This window comes from Lampris incognitus, chromosome 11 (assembly GCF_029633865.1).
Source record: "Lampris incognitus isolate fLamInc1 chromosome 11, fLamInc1.hap2, whole genome shotgun sequence".
Lineage (NCBI taxonomy): Eukaryota > Metazoa > Chordata > Actinopteri > Lampriformes > Lampridae > Lampris > Lampris incognitus.
Window position 1 is genome coordinate 16,379,528 of NC_079221.1, and position 12,390 is coordinate 16,391,917.

The window sequence follows — 12,390 nt, forward strand, 5'->3', positions numbered from 1 at the left end:
GATACGGCCAATGACTGTGGTGTCATCTGCAAACTTAAAACTTACAAACTGCTCTTCCACTGAGCCAGGGACAGTCATGAGGCTGGACAGTACCACCGCCCCCTCAGCTGGGTGTGTCCAGTCATTTTATTTTTTTGCTGGCCACACTGCTTGCAGGTATAGCGATACGGTTCCTTTACCAGCTGCTTCCGTGGTGGTTCGCCCCTAGCCACTAGCTCCGCATCTTCCTGGGCAGCTTTCTGCAGTCTCCAGGCACGTTGCCTTGGCTGAGGGCACTCTGCAGCTGGTTGGAACTGAGGAGCAGGCTGGAGTGGAGGAGCTTGCTGGTACGGAGGAACTGGCTGGAACGGAGGAGCTGGCCAGAATTGTGGGGGGAACGGGGGAGGTGGATGGAACACGGAAGGTGGAAATGGTGGGTACCACACAGGCCTGTTTGCTGCCAGAGAGCGCTGGCGGGCAAAAGCTTCCCCCTCGTGGTTCTCAGGCTCCTCAAGCTCAGCTGCCTGGCACAAAGTGGCGTCAGAGTCACCCTTGTTCCAGCGATCACGAGCCCAAATATCACCTGGCTGGCACACAGTGGTGTCTGGTTCATCTTGGTCCCGTCAAGAAACTCCATGGGGATTTCAGGCGTCTGCTGTGGAGCAAGGTCGCCTCTGTTGGACTGGGCCAATAGATACTCCACAGCAATGCGCTCCCCTGTAACCAGTATAAACACAATGAGGAAAGGACATACATGCACACATTTCCTACATGTACAGCACAATCTTCACACCCAAGAAATGCATGTCCTCCGAGTAAGGACGTGTCTAAGAAGAAAAAAATCAAGTAGGAGGGGATGTAATACTCTGGTCCACTTTGCTGCTCTGAGAGCTCTCTTACCAGTAGGTTTCCCGGGTGGAGTGAACTCTGGAACCAGAGCACAACCAAGGACCCGCTGGCTGATGCTGTTGAGGTGAGATATCAAGCGGACATCGAAGGTCCTGAGGGTTGAGGCCCCCACCACAGCTACTGCCTCCTTGGCCCAGCCCATGTTCCACCTTGATGCCCCCTCCAGCATGTACATTTGTGTGTGCATTGCACCGCCAGCCTAAGAAACAAAATGCTTGGTTCAGTCAACCATTATAATAAAGTGAATATATATTGAAGACAGTGGTAATTACTGTGTTATTTTGAATAATTAAAGCACATTCTCTGTCATAACATAGAAAAGAAATTTTTTTAAAAGAATGACATAAAACATTGAGACTTGAATGTACCTGGGATAAAAGCACACTGGTGGCAGTGAAAACTCTCCGGGGAGGAGGACCTCCTAGCACATCTAAGGACATTCAGCTCTTTGCCACCCTTCTGGAGTGTCCCCACCTTTGTGTATAGTACAACACCTTCAGGGTCTTGGAGGCACTCCAGGTGCTTCTGCTGCACCTCCCACACATGGCGCATGCCGTCAGGGTTCACCAGACACAGCCCTGTGGTGTCGGTCAGTTCCCACACTGATTCCAGCAGCCTTGAAATCATGTTACGGATCTCCTCCACTCCACGCATCCTCCTCCTGCAATGTGTCCTCATCTCCCCTGGGCTGATGGTGGCCATGAGCTGAGCCTCAGTGGGAGTGTGTCCGCCGTGGCTGCTCTTCCACTCCACTCTCTTGGCCTCCACCAGGCGTTGCACATCCCCCTGATCCCATTCAAAGATGCAGGAGGAAAGCTTGGTGCAAAAGGTGCCATACAGAGGGTGTTGCTCTGTAGAGAGGCCACAGTTGAATCACTGCATAAAGTGGAAGCTGTCCAAGCGCACCGCAGACCTCCATGGGCGAAAGTTTGACCACTGAAGACACATGTGAAAAACCACCATTGATAATTACATAGATATACATATAACATTGATGTTAAGGTTTCAGCTGTGTAGTGTGTGTAGGGCACAGGCTCAGGTTGCTCCGTGACAGTTAGTTTTACTATAGATTACCATCACCAAAAGATTTTTTACAACACAATTAACTTGGGCCCAAAGCACTTCAATATATTTGATAAAGAGGCAATTTTCACCCACCGGACTGGCTGCAGCAGTCCCGGTCAACATAGATGACCTCAGGTTCAGCTTGGCCAGCATTCTCATAGCGAGTGACGATGCCTTGGCACAACTCTTCAAGCCCTGCACCTTCACCCACCGTGAGAACAGAGTTCAGAACCTGGCCAAACCCATTGCCGATGTTGGTCATCCATGCAGCAGTGTCCCCTATACCGCCAGCTAGCTTCTTGGTAATCTGTAAAACAAACACTACTTTCTAAAGCAAACTGAAGACATTCCCCCACCACATAGTAAACCTACTTCTTGTTTTGTTGTAATTATACATGTTCTATTTTGTTACTGCTGAAATCCTAACCGTCTTTGTAGAATCCATCTTAAGGATTCTACCATAGGTGGAAGTGATCACCCCCTTCATCTCATCTCGATGGCTGAGGATGTCGTTGGAGTGGACCGTCTCAAACCACTGGGCAAGTGGAAGGGGCCTGAAGGGTGGAGGAGGAATATGGACAGCTGCAGAGGGGACGAAAGTAGCCATCTTCGTGTGGCGCTCACAGTCAGAGATGTAGCGGATGGTCTGGCGTACCCACTCCTCGCTTACTCTATTGCCGACTGGAGGTAGGAGGAATTGTTCCCATAGGTCCTTGGCTTCAGGAAAGGCATGCATTTCCTGTCTAAGGCCAGCTGTGTAGTGAGGACAGCAGGGAACAGGCTCCTATGTGCCACATCCAGTTGGGCAAGCATACCCTGGCTCCATGGGCAGACTGGCTGCATACACTCGCTGCAACGTGGATAGTCCCCTCCTACTAGGTAATAGCGGCTATCCACATCAATCACCTCCCTGACCTTCAGGTAGATCCCGGAGTGATGCATTTTCCTCGAACACTGTGGGCATTTCAGAGGAATCCCCCACGTCCTCATTGGTGCCCAGAGGAACATCTTTTGCCGATAGTACCACCCGGGCTCAGGAGGAGATGGTTTGGGGTGCATGGAACCAGCATGCCTCCATGTTCTTCTTCAGCTGGCTAGTCCGCTCATACAGGCACTTGGCGATCCACACCTGATCTGCTTCCTGGATGACCTTACGGAATTGATTGGGAAGAAAACCTTTCCAATCAATGGCAGTCGGTCCAAGTGCAGTCTGCGTGTGGCATGGCGTTGCGGAGCTTCTTGCAGTTGGCGTAAGCTGTGGCGATGGCTTCCGCGGTATTTGTGCTGGCGTCGGCGTCGAGGGTGTCGGCTTCTGCAGTGAGGGCACGATGTAGCCTGAATAATGATGTTGCTGAATGTGGCTCAACAGACCAAAAGCACCCTGCACCTTGGCCCCACAGGTGTCACAGGTCTCATCCGTGTGGCGGTCAGAAAGGTGTGAGGTGAATTCTGCTCCCTCCACACCCTCAATGCATTTATAACACGTCAACACTCCCTGTCCTGCCACTGACGTCCCTGCCTCCGTCTCAACTCCCGCTGCCTCCGTGTCTCCTCCTGCTGCCTCCATGTGTAGCGGCACTTGCCCTGTCTCACTGGAGCCAGCCCCTGATCCTGGTGACAGATCTGCTGGCTGGGGGGAAAATATAAAAAGGGCCATGCTACTTGCAAGTATCATACACACTATTTTTCTCCAGAATTGTGCATATATGCTTAAGCAATATCACACTCAAGTTTGTGATGTTATACTGTATATCAGCACAGGTGCTGTTCGGTCATAGCCGAAGAGAAACAGCACCCATGCTGATATATACAGTGTAACATCACAAATTGTCCATAAAATAAATCCACATACTACAGTCCATAAAATAAGGATGTCCATAAAATACATCCACATGCTACAGTGACTTGATATCATTTCACCTACCTTATGGAACCCACAAGAGCATGCAAGGCATCTCCCGAACAGATCCACCTTGCTTTTGCTCTGCAGGGGGCAAGCATCCATTTACTCCAGGGCTGTTTTCCACTTCTTGCACCCTGGTCGTTTGCCAGTGGAGAAGTGAAACTTGCCCTGGGCATAACTTTTACAGATGTCCCTCCAATAACTCTGGTTTTCCTGTCTTAGTCATATCTGCAAACATTAAATATAAAACAAGCCAATGTCAAGCTAGGCTGTGTTTGTGAAGCTCACAATAAAGTCCAGTTTAATATTTGTTTCATAGAACGTTTATATTCCAAAACAATACTTCTCTGAAAATGGTCGCTCACTACATCACTAGTCATTTCAAGTAGTAGACACTAACGTTAGTGCTAACTGTGTTATATAAGCAATTACATAAATATATTTGAGAGATTGTAGTTTGCTTGCTGTGTGGAGAACTAGCTAGACTCCTCAACCCTTTCCACAATACACACAGATTTATAAATCTCAGGATAGTTCTCTCCCTCGATACGGATGCCCGGGTACAACTGGATGATAAGAGTACTCCTGGACACTTCTGGAACACCTGTGAAAAGACCTTCCCTCAGGAGATGCTGCAACACACACACACACACTTACAGCCTCTGCACATCTAGCAAGATGGGAGATGGAGCATGCCTTCCCCTTTCCCGGCCCTTTCAGATTAGAGCTTTACTCTAGAGAGGAGGGAAGGGGAAAGGAGAGCACACCCACAGCCTATCCCCGGTGCACAGCTGCTACCTCCAAGTTCCACAATAGTTGGGCTCACCTGAACAGGAAACGGTACAAAGTGAACTCAGGTATAGAGAAAATAATGAAGTCAACAAGGCCTCAAATATAACTATAAGGCAAAACAGCAGGGATAGGAACCTATACAAAAAGGCAAAACACGGGTCCGCGGTGTCCACAGCGGTCTAAGCATCGGCTTTGTGTCGATGCAGTTGCCCACTGGAGACCAGGGTTCGCGCCCTGGTCTCGTCAGATCCGACTATGGCCAGACTCGATGAAGCAGCAATAACTGGTAACGCTATCATCGGGAGCGGGGCGGATTCGGCTTGTGTTCGTCCCATGAATGCGTCTCTGTGTGTGGGAAAAAGCAGTGGTTCGGCCTGGATTCGCCTTGTCACGGAAGTGGCGACGCGTCTCCTTCGAGACTACCGGCCGGAGAGATGCAGTTGGCGAACGCATGCAGTACGAGGGTGCGTGTTTGAATTAAAATAGGGGGATCTTTTGGCCACTAAATTGGGAAAAAAGGGAAAAATCAGAAATAAATTTAAAGCGAAAAAGGCAAAAACACAAATTACCTAGAGTACCTACCCAAAATAAAACGATACAATTCCAATAGATAAGTTGAATACGTTTGGCTATGTCACGGTAAATTCGTTTTTTTTTTTTTTTTTTTACGGTAAATTCGTTCAGGCCGAGGGAAAGTTCAGGATGACGCAACCGGAAATTTTCCCCTGCCACAGTAAATTTGCTCCGGCAGGAATTTGTTACGGCCGGGGGAAAAGTTCCGGATGACGCGAAAATGGCGTTCTAATCAGCTATTGGAACTTCAATAATTTGCACTCCTGCGCTCGCGCTAATAACCATTCCAGCCCTATCACAGGACACTGGAATGAGTAAAGTCATTAGAAATACGGTACTTTCTAAATATTTTGGATGATCTACTCCATGTTATAGCCTTTAATAAGGGTCATAGCGCTCTTGCAAAACCAATGGGTACACATAATTCCGCCATTAATTTAGAATAGGCCACCCATCGCCTATTGTCGTTACGTAGTATTGTATTTACTTACATGTCAAGTACAATTGAAATATTTGTCAGTAGCCAACACAAAAATAGAATATGTCTAATGAAATTGGTTGGGTGGAACAGCCAAGAGCAAGCATCCTTTTCAGTCATCTTCTTAGCTGCACGTTTTGTCTGGGTAATCTGGACTTCATCCGTTTATGAACCTCTGCATGGAATCGTTGTTTGTTGTGTATACGAGCACATTCAGACAGTCACAATAGGTTAAAGCTTACAAGGCCTGGTTTAGTGAAAAGCCCCCTCACTAACGTCAAGGTACAGGCCTGAGAGGGTTTTTTTTGGCATAGAAGGAAAATCTTCCTTACAAACTTGGTGCCAGTATATGAAACAACTCCTTGCCAGTTAGAAAACCAGTCCCTAGCACTAGTTGTCACCAGTTAGCAAAGTCATTACGGTTTGATTACCAGAGTACCAGGTAAAACTATACGATCATAGTAAAGATAGTTCCGACACACACCCCTCATAACATGGTATATTACTTACATTTGATTGGCAATAGGAAACACTTCGGTCGACTGACACTTCTCTAGTCTGACTGCTATGTTGAACAACTAGCACTAGCTAGCTAGTGAGTTAACCATTAGCCAAGGTTGCGAAGTGTTTGGTGAACTTTAACGTCAGCAATGGTAACCTACGGAAACGTGCAAACTAAACGAGTTTACATAAGCCTGCAATAACAAAGTGGTGTCTCTGATATATAAGTTACTTAGCACTACCTTGAAGTGAATAGTTTTTTGCAGCCTTCCTGATGGCTCTTTTGGAGGACTCGGGAGAGTCCAGGGTTGCGACCCCTCTGGCCCACGCGGGCGCCTGCAGCCAAGCAACCGAAAGCATTCTCCCTACGTCTCCTTCGCGACCTGAGGGTAATGCAATCCATGCGAGGCTTCAGCATGTAAAATGGCGAAAGCAGCCGACACGAGTTTGAAGGAAGCTAGTGTTACGACTATCTCCTTCCTGTGGAAACGTGAGCCAGGGGAGTTGTTCGACAAGAGTTCCGGCCATATGCCATTGGGTTAATCGGGTGGGATAAGGGGAAAAACTAGAACTAAAAAAAAAATATATATATATATATATATATATATAAAACAGTAGAACTGATGAGGATTAGGTCCACAAAAGAAATGCAATGGTCTTTGAAAACAGCAAATATAGCCAGATGTGGGAGCTATGCGTCTGTCCAACTCGCGCTCTTGTAGTCTGTGTAACGCCGTGTTTTAGACCCAATCGCAAAGAGGCAGTTGTCAAGTAATAAGTTCCTTTTACTGGACCCCGGAAAACATGCAACAACCAGAAACCACTGCCAAACAGGGCAGGCAAAAATGCAAACACGAATTATCACAAAATACTAAACACACAAAACACTCGCTCACGCAGAGGAGGCAGACAAGGGTTCAGGAGACACGGGCATCCGCAAACCGACGTTAAGCTTTTCCAAGCCTCGACAGCGTCTGTCTGCAAAGCACCCGGTCAACTAGTCCCCAGCACAGGTGCACCTAATCACAGGTGGCGCTGTCTCGGTAGGCAGCGGCCGCTGGAGAGCGGTGGTGGCGAGTTCGGTGAATTCTGCTGCTGTTGAGCCTGGACCTGCTGCCGCAGTCAGTGATCCGCTGCCTACCTCTGAAGCATGGGGCGGATCTCTTCCAAAGCACAGCAGATCGGTCCATGTATGGTCGAGTCTTGCTGTAACGCCGTGTTTTGGATCCAATCGCAGAGAAGAGGCAGTTGTCAAGTAATAAGTCGCTTTACTGGACCCCGGAAAACATACAACAACCAAAAACCACTGCCAAACAGGGCAGGCAAAAATGCAAACACGAATTAACTCAAAATACTAAACACACAAAACACTCGCTCACGAGAGTTCAGGAGACATGGGTGTCCGCAAACCGACGTTAAGCTTTTCCACGACTCGACAGCGTCTGTCTACAAAGCACCCGGTCAAATAGTCCCGCAGCACAGGTGCACCTAATCACAGGCCAATCAAGGGCAGGTGCCACTCATACTGGCCGACAGGGAGATGCCACACCCGTTGGTTGCCGACCCTCTGGCCAGCGCTCATGTCAGTCTGAGGTGAAATGACGTCTCGTGACAAGCAAAAAACCTCACGTTAATGCACGAGCGCTCACCAGCCACCTTTCATAGTAACCGCCCTAGCAACGCTGCCACTGAAAATTCTAACCCATACCGAACGCTACCGAACAGCTGATTAGAACGCCATTGTTGCCTCATCCTGAACTTTTTCCCCGGCCCCATTTTCCGGCCGGAACACATTTACTGTGACTGCTCCAGCAATATGGACTTGTTCGGACCTTGACAACAGACAGCTGAAAGCTATGACATGTTATCAACCCCCCACATGGAGATGCTAGCTCTCACACAAGGTGCCCGACCTCCCTCTTCTCAGCCAAGCGAAATTCAGGCTTTCGATTGATTAGAACAGCTGTAGGTTGCTGGCAGATCACCAGAGTTTGAAGACTAGTGTGTTCATATATTCCCTCTCCTTAATGTTACACTGAGATGTTTTAGGTCCCTTTCACACTTGAAAGTCCAAACCAAGGTCTGAACCAGAGTCTGGTTCTGGTGCTTTCACATCTGTTATTTTATAGTCATTAGGTTCAGGACTTTTGCTTTCATACCAGCGGACCTTGACTTGAACTTTTGGCTCGTTGTTGCCGCCAGGTGCGCTCGCTGTTGCCAGGCGCGCTCGCTGTTGCTAGGTGTTACTGTTTGTGTTTTATCACTTCCTATGATTGATCCGAAAGTCCGAACCTTTGATTTCACATTAGACATTCATGAACCTTGGTCTGAACCGAGACTACCTCATGAGCTTGGACCAAAGACCGAGTCTTTGATCCCTGTACCCTGGTCCAAGAGGTTTCACACCTGGCAATCTGGTTCGGACTTTTCTGGAAAGTCTGAAAGTCCGGACTAAACAACATAAGTGTGAAAGGGCCCTTACAAAACTTAATTCTGTCCTTCACTAAGAAATTCAAATTGTGACTTGGCTAGGGCTGCAAGAAAATGAAAAAGGCTCATAAAAACAACTCGAAGATGTTTTGGAGAAAGTAGGACTTTTCACAGTGTGAAGGCTCTTTTATGTGCTTTGCTGCTGTTTTTTAACATACATACGAGAGAAAGACACATACCAGAAACTTGTGCCCGAAAAACGTCTTGCATGGAGATTGGCTTTGTCGACAAATTACACTAACTTAAAACCAGTACTTGGGGATGTAGCTCAGTGGTAGAGTGCATGCTTTGCATGTATGAGGTACGGGGACCAATCCCCAGCATCTCCATTTACTTACCATTTTGTCTAGAATGTATCTTCTATCCCTGAAAAGTAAAAAACATAAAAAACAAAATAAACATAAAAACACCTTCGAGTTGTTTTTATGAGCCTTTTTCGTTTTCTTGCAACCTTAGCCAAGTCACAATTTGAATTTCTTAGTGAAAGACAGAACTAAGTTTTGTAAAACATCTCAGTGTAACATTAAGGAGAGGGGATATATCGCATAGGCCGCGGAACTGGTATGGCCAGTAGGGCCGTGGCCATACCTACTTTGGCGTGCATCAAACATAAACATGTGTAAAAATTCAAATCGCAAATGTGTTACATTCTTAATGTATTGCACTTTTGCGCGCTTCCCGGGCTAATTTCCACTAGCTGTAAGCCTACGTACAGTACGTAGCCTATCACAAGCAACAAACTCTGTTTCCTAATGATTGATTGGTTATTTGTGTCATGTGAGCTAACATCACACGGACGTTAATTTCACAGAACAAAATACCAGCGCTCTATGTAAGTAGACTAACTGCTAGTGTGTTCGCTAAACTTTAAGCAATAGTAACGTTCAAATGAATGATGAAGCATCGAAAAATAACTGATTTCTTTGGGTCAAGTTAACCAAGGTAGCTGAGACAACCACCGTCACTCCAGCCCACAATGAGCCCTCTGAGGAACCAGAAGTAGAATTTCTAACTGTCGCTGCTCCAACTAGCCCCTCTGCCGCCGCTACCCTCAACGTTATGAGCCTATTGCCAGATGTACACAGGCTGTTGAAATTGTTTTATACAATTCCCGTGTCAGCTGCCAGCTCCGAGAGGTCTTTCTCAACCCTTCGTCGTATGAAGACTTATCTAAGGTCAACAATGACTCAAAGGAGACTCAGTAACTTGAGGTGCAGCCACACACACAGGGATGCTTTGGCCAGTTTTTTTTTCCCCTTTCCAATTTTCTCCCCAATTTGTATCCGGCCAATTACCCAGCTCCTCTTGAGCCATCCCGTTCGCTGATCCACCTCCTCTCCGCCGATCCGGGGGCGCCCCGACCGACCAGAGGAGGCGCCAGTGCAGCGACCAGGACACATACCCACATCCAACTTCCCACCCCGCAGACACGGCCAATTGTGTCTGTAGGGACGCCCGACCAAGCCGGAGGTCATACGGGGATTCGACCCGGCGATCCCGCGTTGGTAGGCAACGGAATAGACCGCTACGCTACCCGGGAGCTTTGGCCAGTGTGGATGGTCTCGTCATTGCCAGTGACGTCATCCAGCACAACGAGAGACGGAGGAACTTCTCTGGCAACGTTTAAGACGGGGTGGTGAGCGTTGACATTTTTTAATCCTATGCAACTGGACTTGACGTGTCAAATGATTTATGCTTTCTAATCATACTGATTATACTATTTGATTGTGACTCAAGTGTAGCCTATAATCAGGAAAAATAAAAACTGCAATAATAAATAATAATAAATAAAGTTAGCGTTACGAGTGTGGCTTGGGACGCACGTCATTCTTGGCCCTAACCATTCGAAATGCGTTCCGCGGCCTATGGATATATGAACACACTACTCTTCAAACTCTAGTGATCTGACAGGATTTCTGTTAGAAGATAGACAAACCCATTCATCCTAGAGACTACCCATCCCAATTATTTTCCAATTCAGGGACCCATTTGGCCTTGTAAGTATTGAAGATACACTCTATGGCTAAAAGTATGTGAACACCTGAATATTACACCTATATTAGGTAGTTGAACAGCTCCTTCCAAAACCATGGATGTTAATATGGATTTGGTCCAACCATTGCTGCTATAACTGCCCCCGCTTTTTTTGTGGAGGCTGTCCACTATATTTTGAAACACGGCTGTGGGGATTTGCTCCCATTCAGCCACAAGTGCACTTGTGAGGTTGGACACTGATGTTGGCCGGGATGGCTTGTCTCACAGTCAACATTACAGTTCAACCTGAAGATGTTCAATGCTGTTGAGGTCAGGTCTAGGTGCAGGCCAGTCAAGTTTTTACACACTGAATTCCTTTACGAATGAAGTCTTTCTTTGAATGGTCACCGGAGGTTTATCAAGAGATCAAAGCATGTCTTGAAGGGGCGGTAGTCCAGGGATTTCTGATACAGGACAGCTCTATCAAGTACCATTGACATGTCTAAAAAATATTTCAACCTGAGGGAGCTGTCAGGAACCTACACTCGTTCTTATCAAGCAACAGCTTGAATTTTATGTTTGTAGGTTGGCTGAGGAAATGATTGTGTGGCCTCCTTTGTGAGGGTTGTTGTCGCCATGTGCGAATTGATAACATCTCCTACTTTCAGCTATCTATTGTCAGAAGAAACTGAAAAACCATTGTTTTCAGCGTTTATTTTAAGCTGAGGGAGAGTTTGAATTTTAAGGCTAGAAGATGCATTCCAGATGAAACGGTAAATAAATGGAGATGCTGGGGATTGATCCCCGGACCTCATACATGCGAAGCACGCGCTCTATCACTGTGGTACATCCCCTAACTGCTGGCCTTAATTTAGTGTAATTTGTCAATAAACCCAATTTCCATGCAAGATGTTTTTCGGGTACAAGTCTCTCGTATGTTTTTTTTTCTCACTTAAGTATGTGAAAAAGCAGCAGCGAAGCACATAAAAGAGCCTTCACACTGTGAAAAGTCCCACTTTCTCCAAAACACCTTCGAGTTGTTTTTATGAGCCTTTTTCATTTTCTTGCAGGCCTAGCCAAGTCACAATTTGAATTTCTTAGTGAAGGACAGAATTAAGTTTTGTAAAACATCTCAGTGTAACATTAAGGAGAGGGGATATATGAACACACTAGTCTTCAAACTCTGGTGATCTGCCAGCAACCTTCAGTTGTTCTAATCTATCTAAAGCCTGAATTTCGGTTGGCTAAGTAGAGGGAGGTCGGGCACCTTGTGTGAGAGGTTGAGAACATGTCATAGATTTCAGCTGTCTGTTAACAGGCTAAACTCAAAGTTTCGTTGTCGGCAGGATTCGAACCTGCGCGGGGAAACCCCAATGGATTTCTACTCCATCGCCTTAACCACTCCGCCACGACAACTGCTTTGGTTTGGCTTTCTCTATTTAGTTCTCAATTATCTACCCAAAAAGGAGAGAAAGGTTTGAAAGAGCCTTTACTTGAATGAACGCCCTACCTTTACCAAGATATTTCTTTGGATATTCCTTTGTGGGAAGAAAGCCAAAGGATTTCTGTTAGAAGATAGACAAACCCATTCATCCTAGAGACTACCCATCCCACTTATTTTCCAATTCAGGGACCCATTTGGCATTGTAAGTATTGAAGATACACTCTATGGCTAAAAGTATGTGAACACCTGAATATTACACCTATATTAGGTAGTTGAACAGCT

At 46.7% G+C, this 12,390-nt stretch overlaps 1 non-coding gene across 1 annotated transcript; it reads right to left on the minus strand.

Moving 5' to 3' along the window:
- Nucleotides 1–11,998: 11,998 nt before the first annotated feature.
- trnas-aga (transfer RNA serine (anticodon AGA)) lies at nt 11,999–12,080 on the minus strand. The gene has a single exon. It is a non-coding gene; the product is annotated as a tRNA-Ser (tRNA).
- Nucleotides 12,081–12,390: the final 310 nt, after the last annotated feature.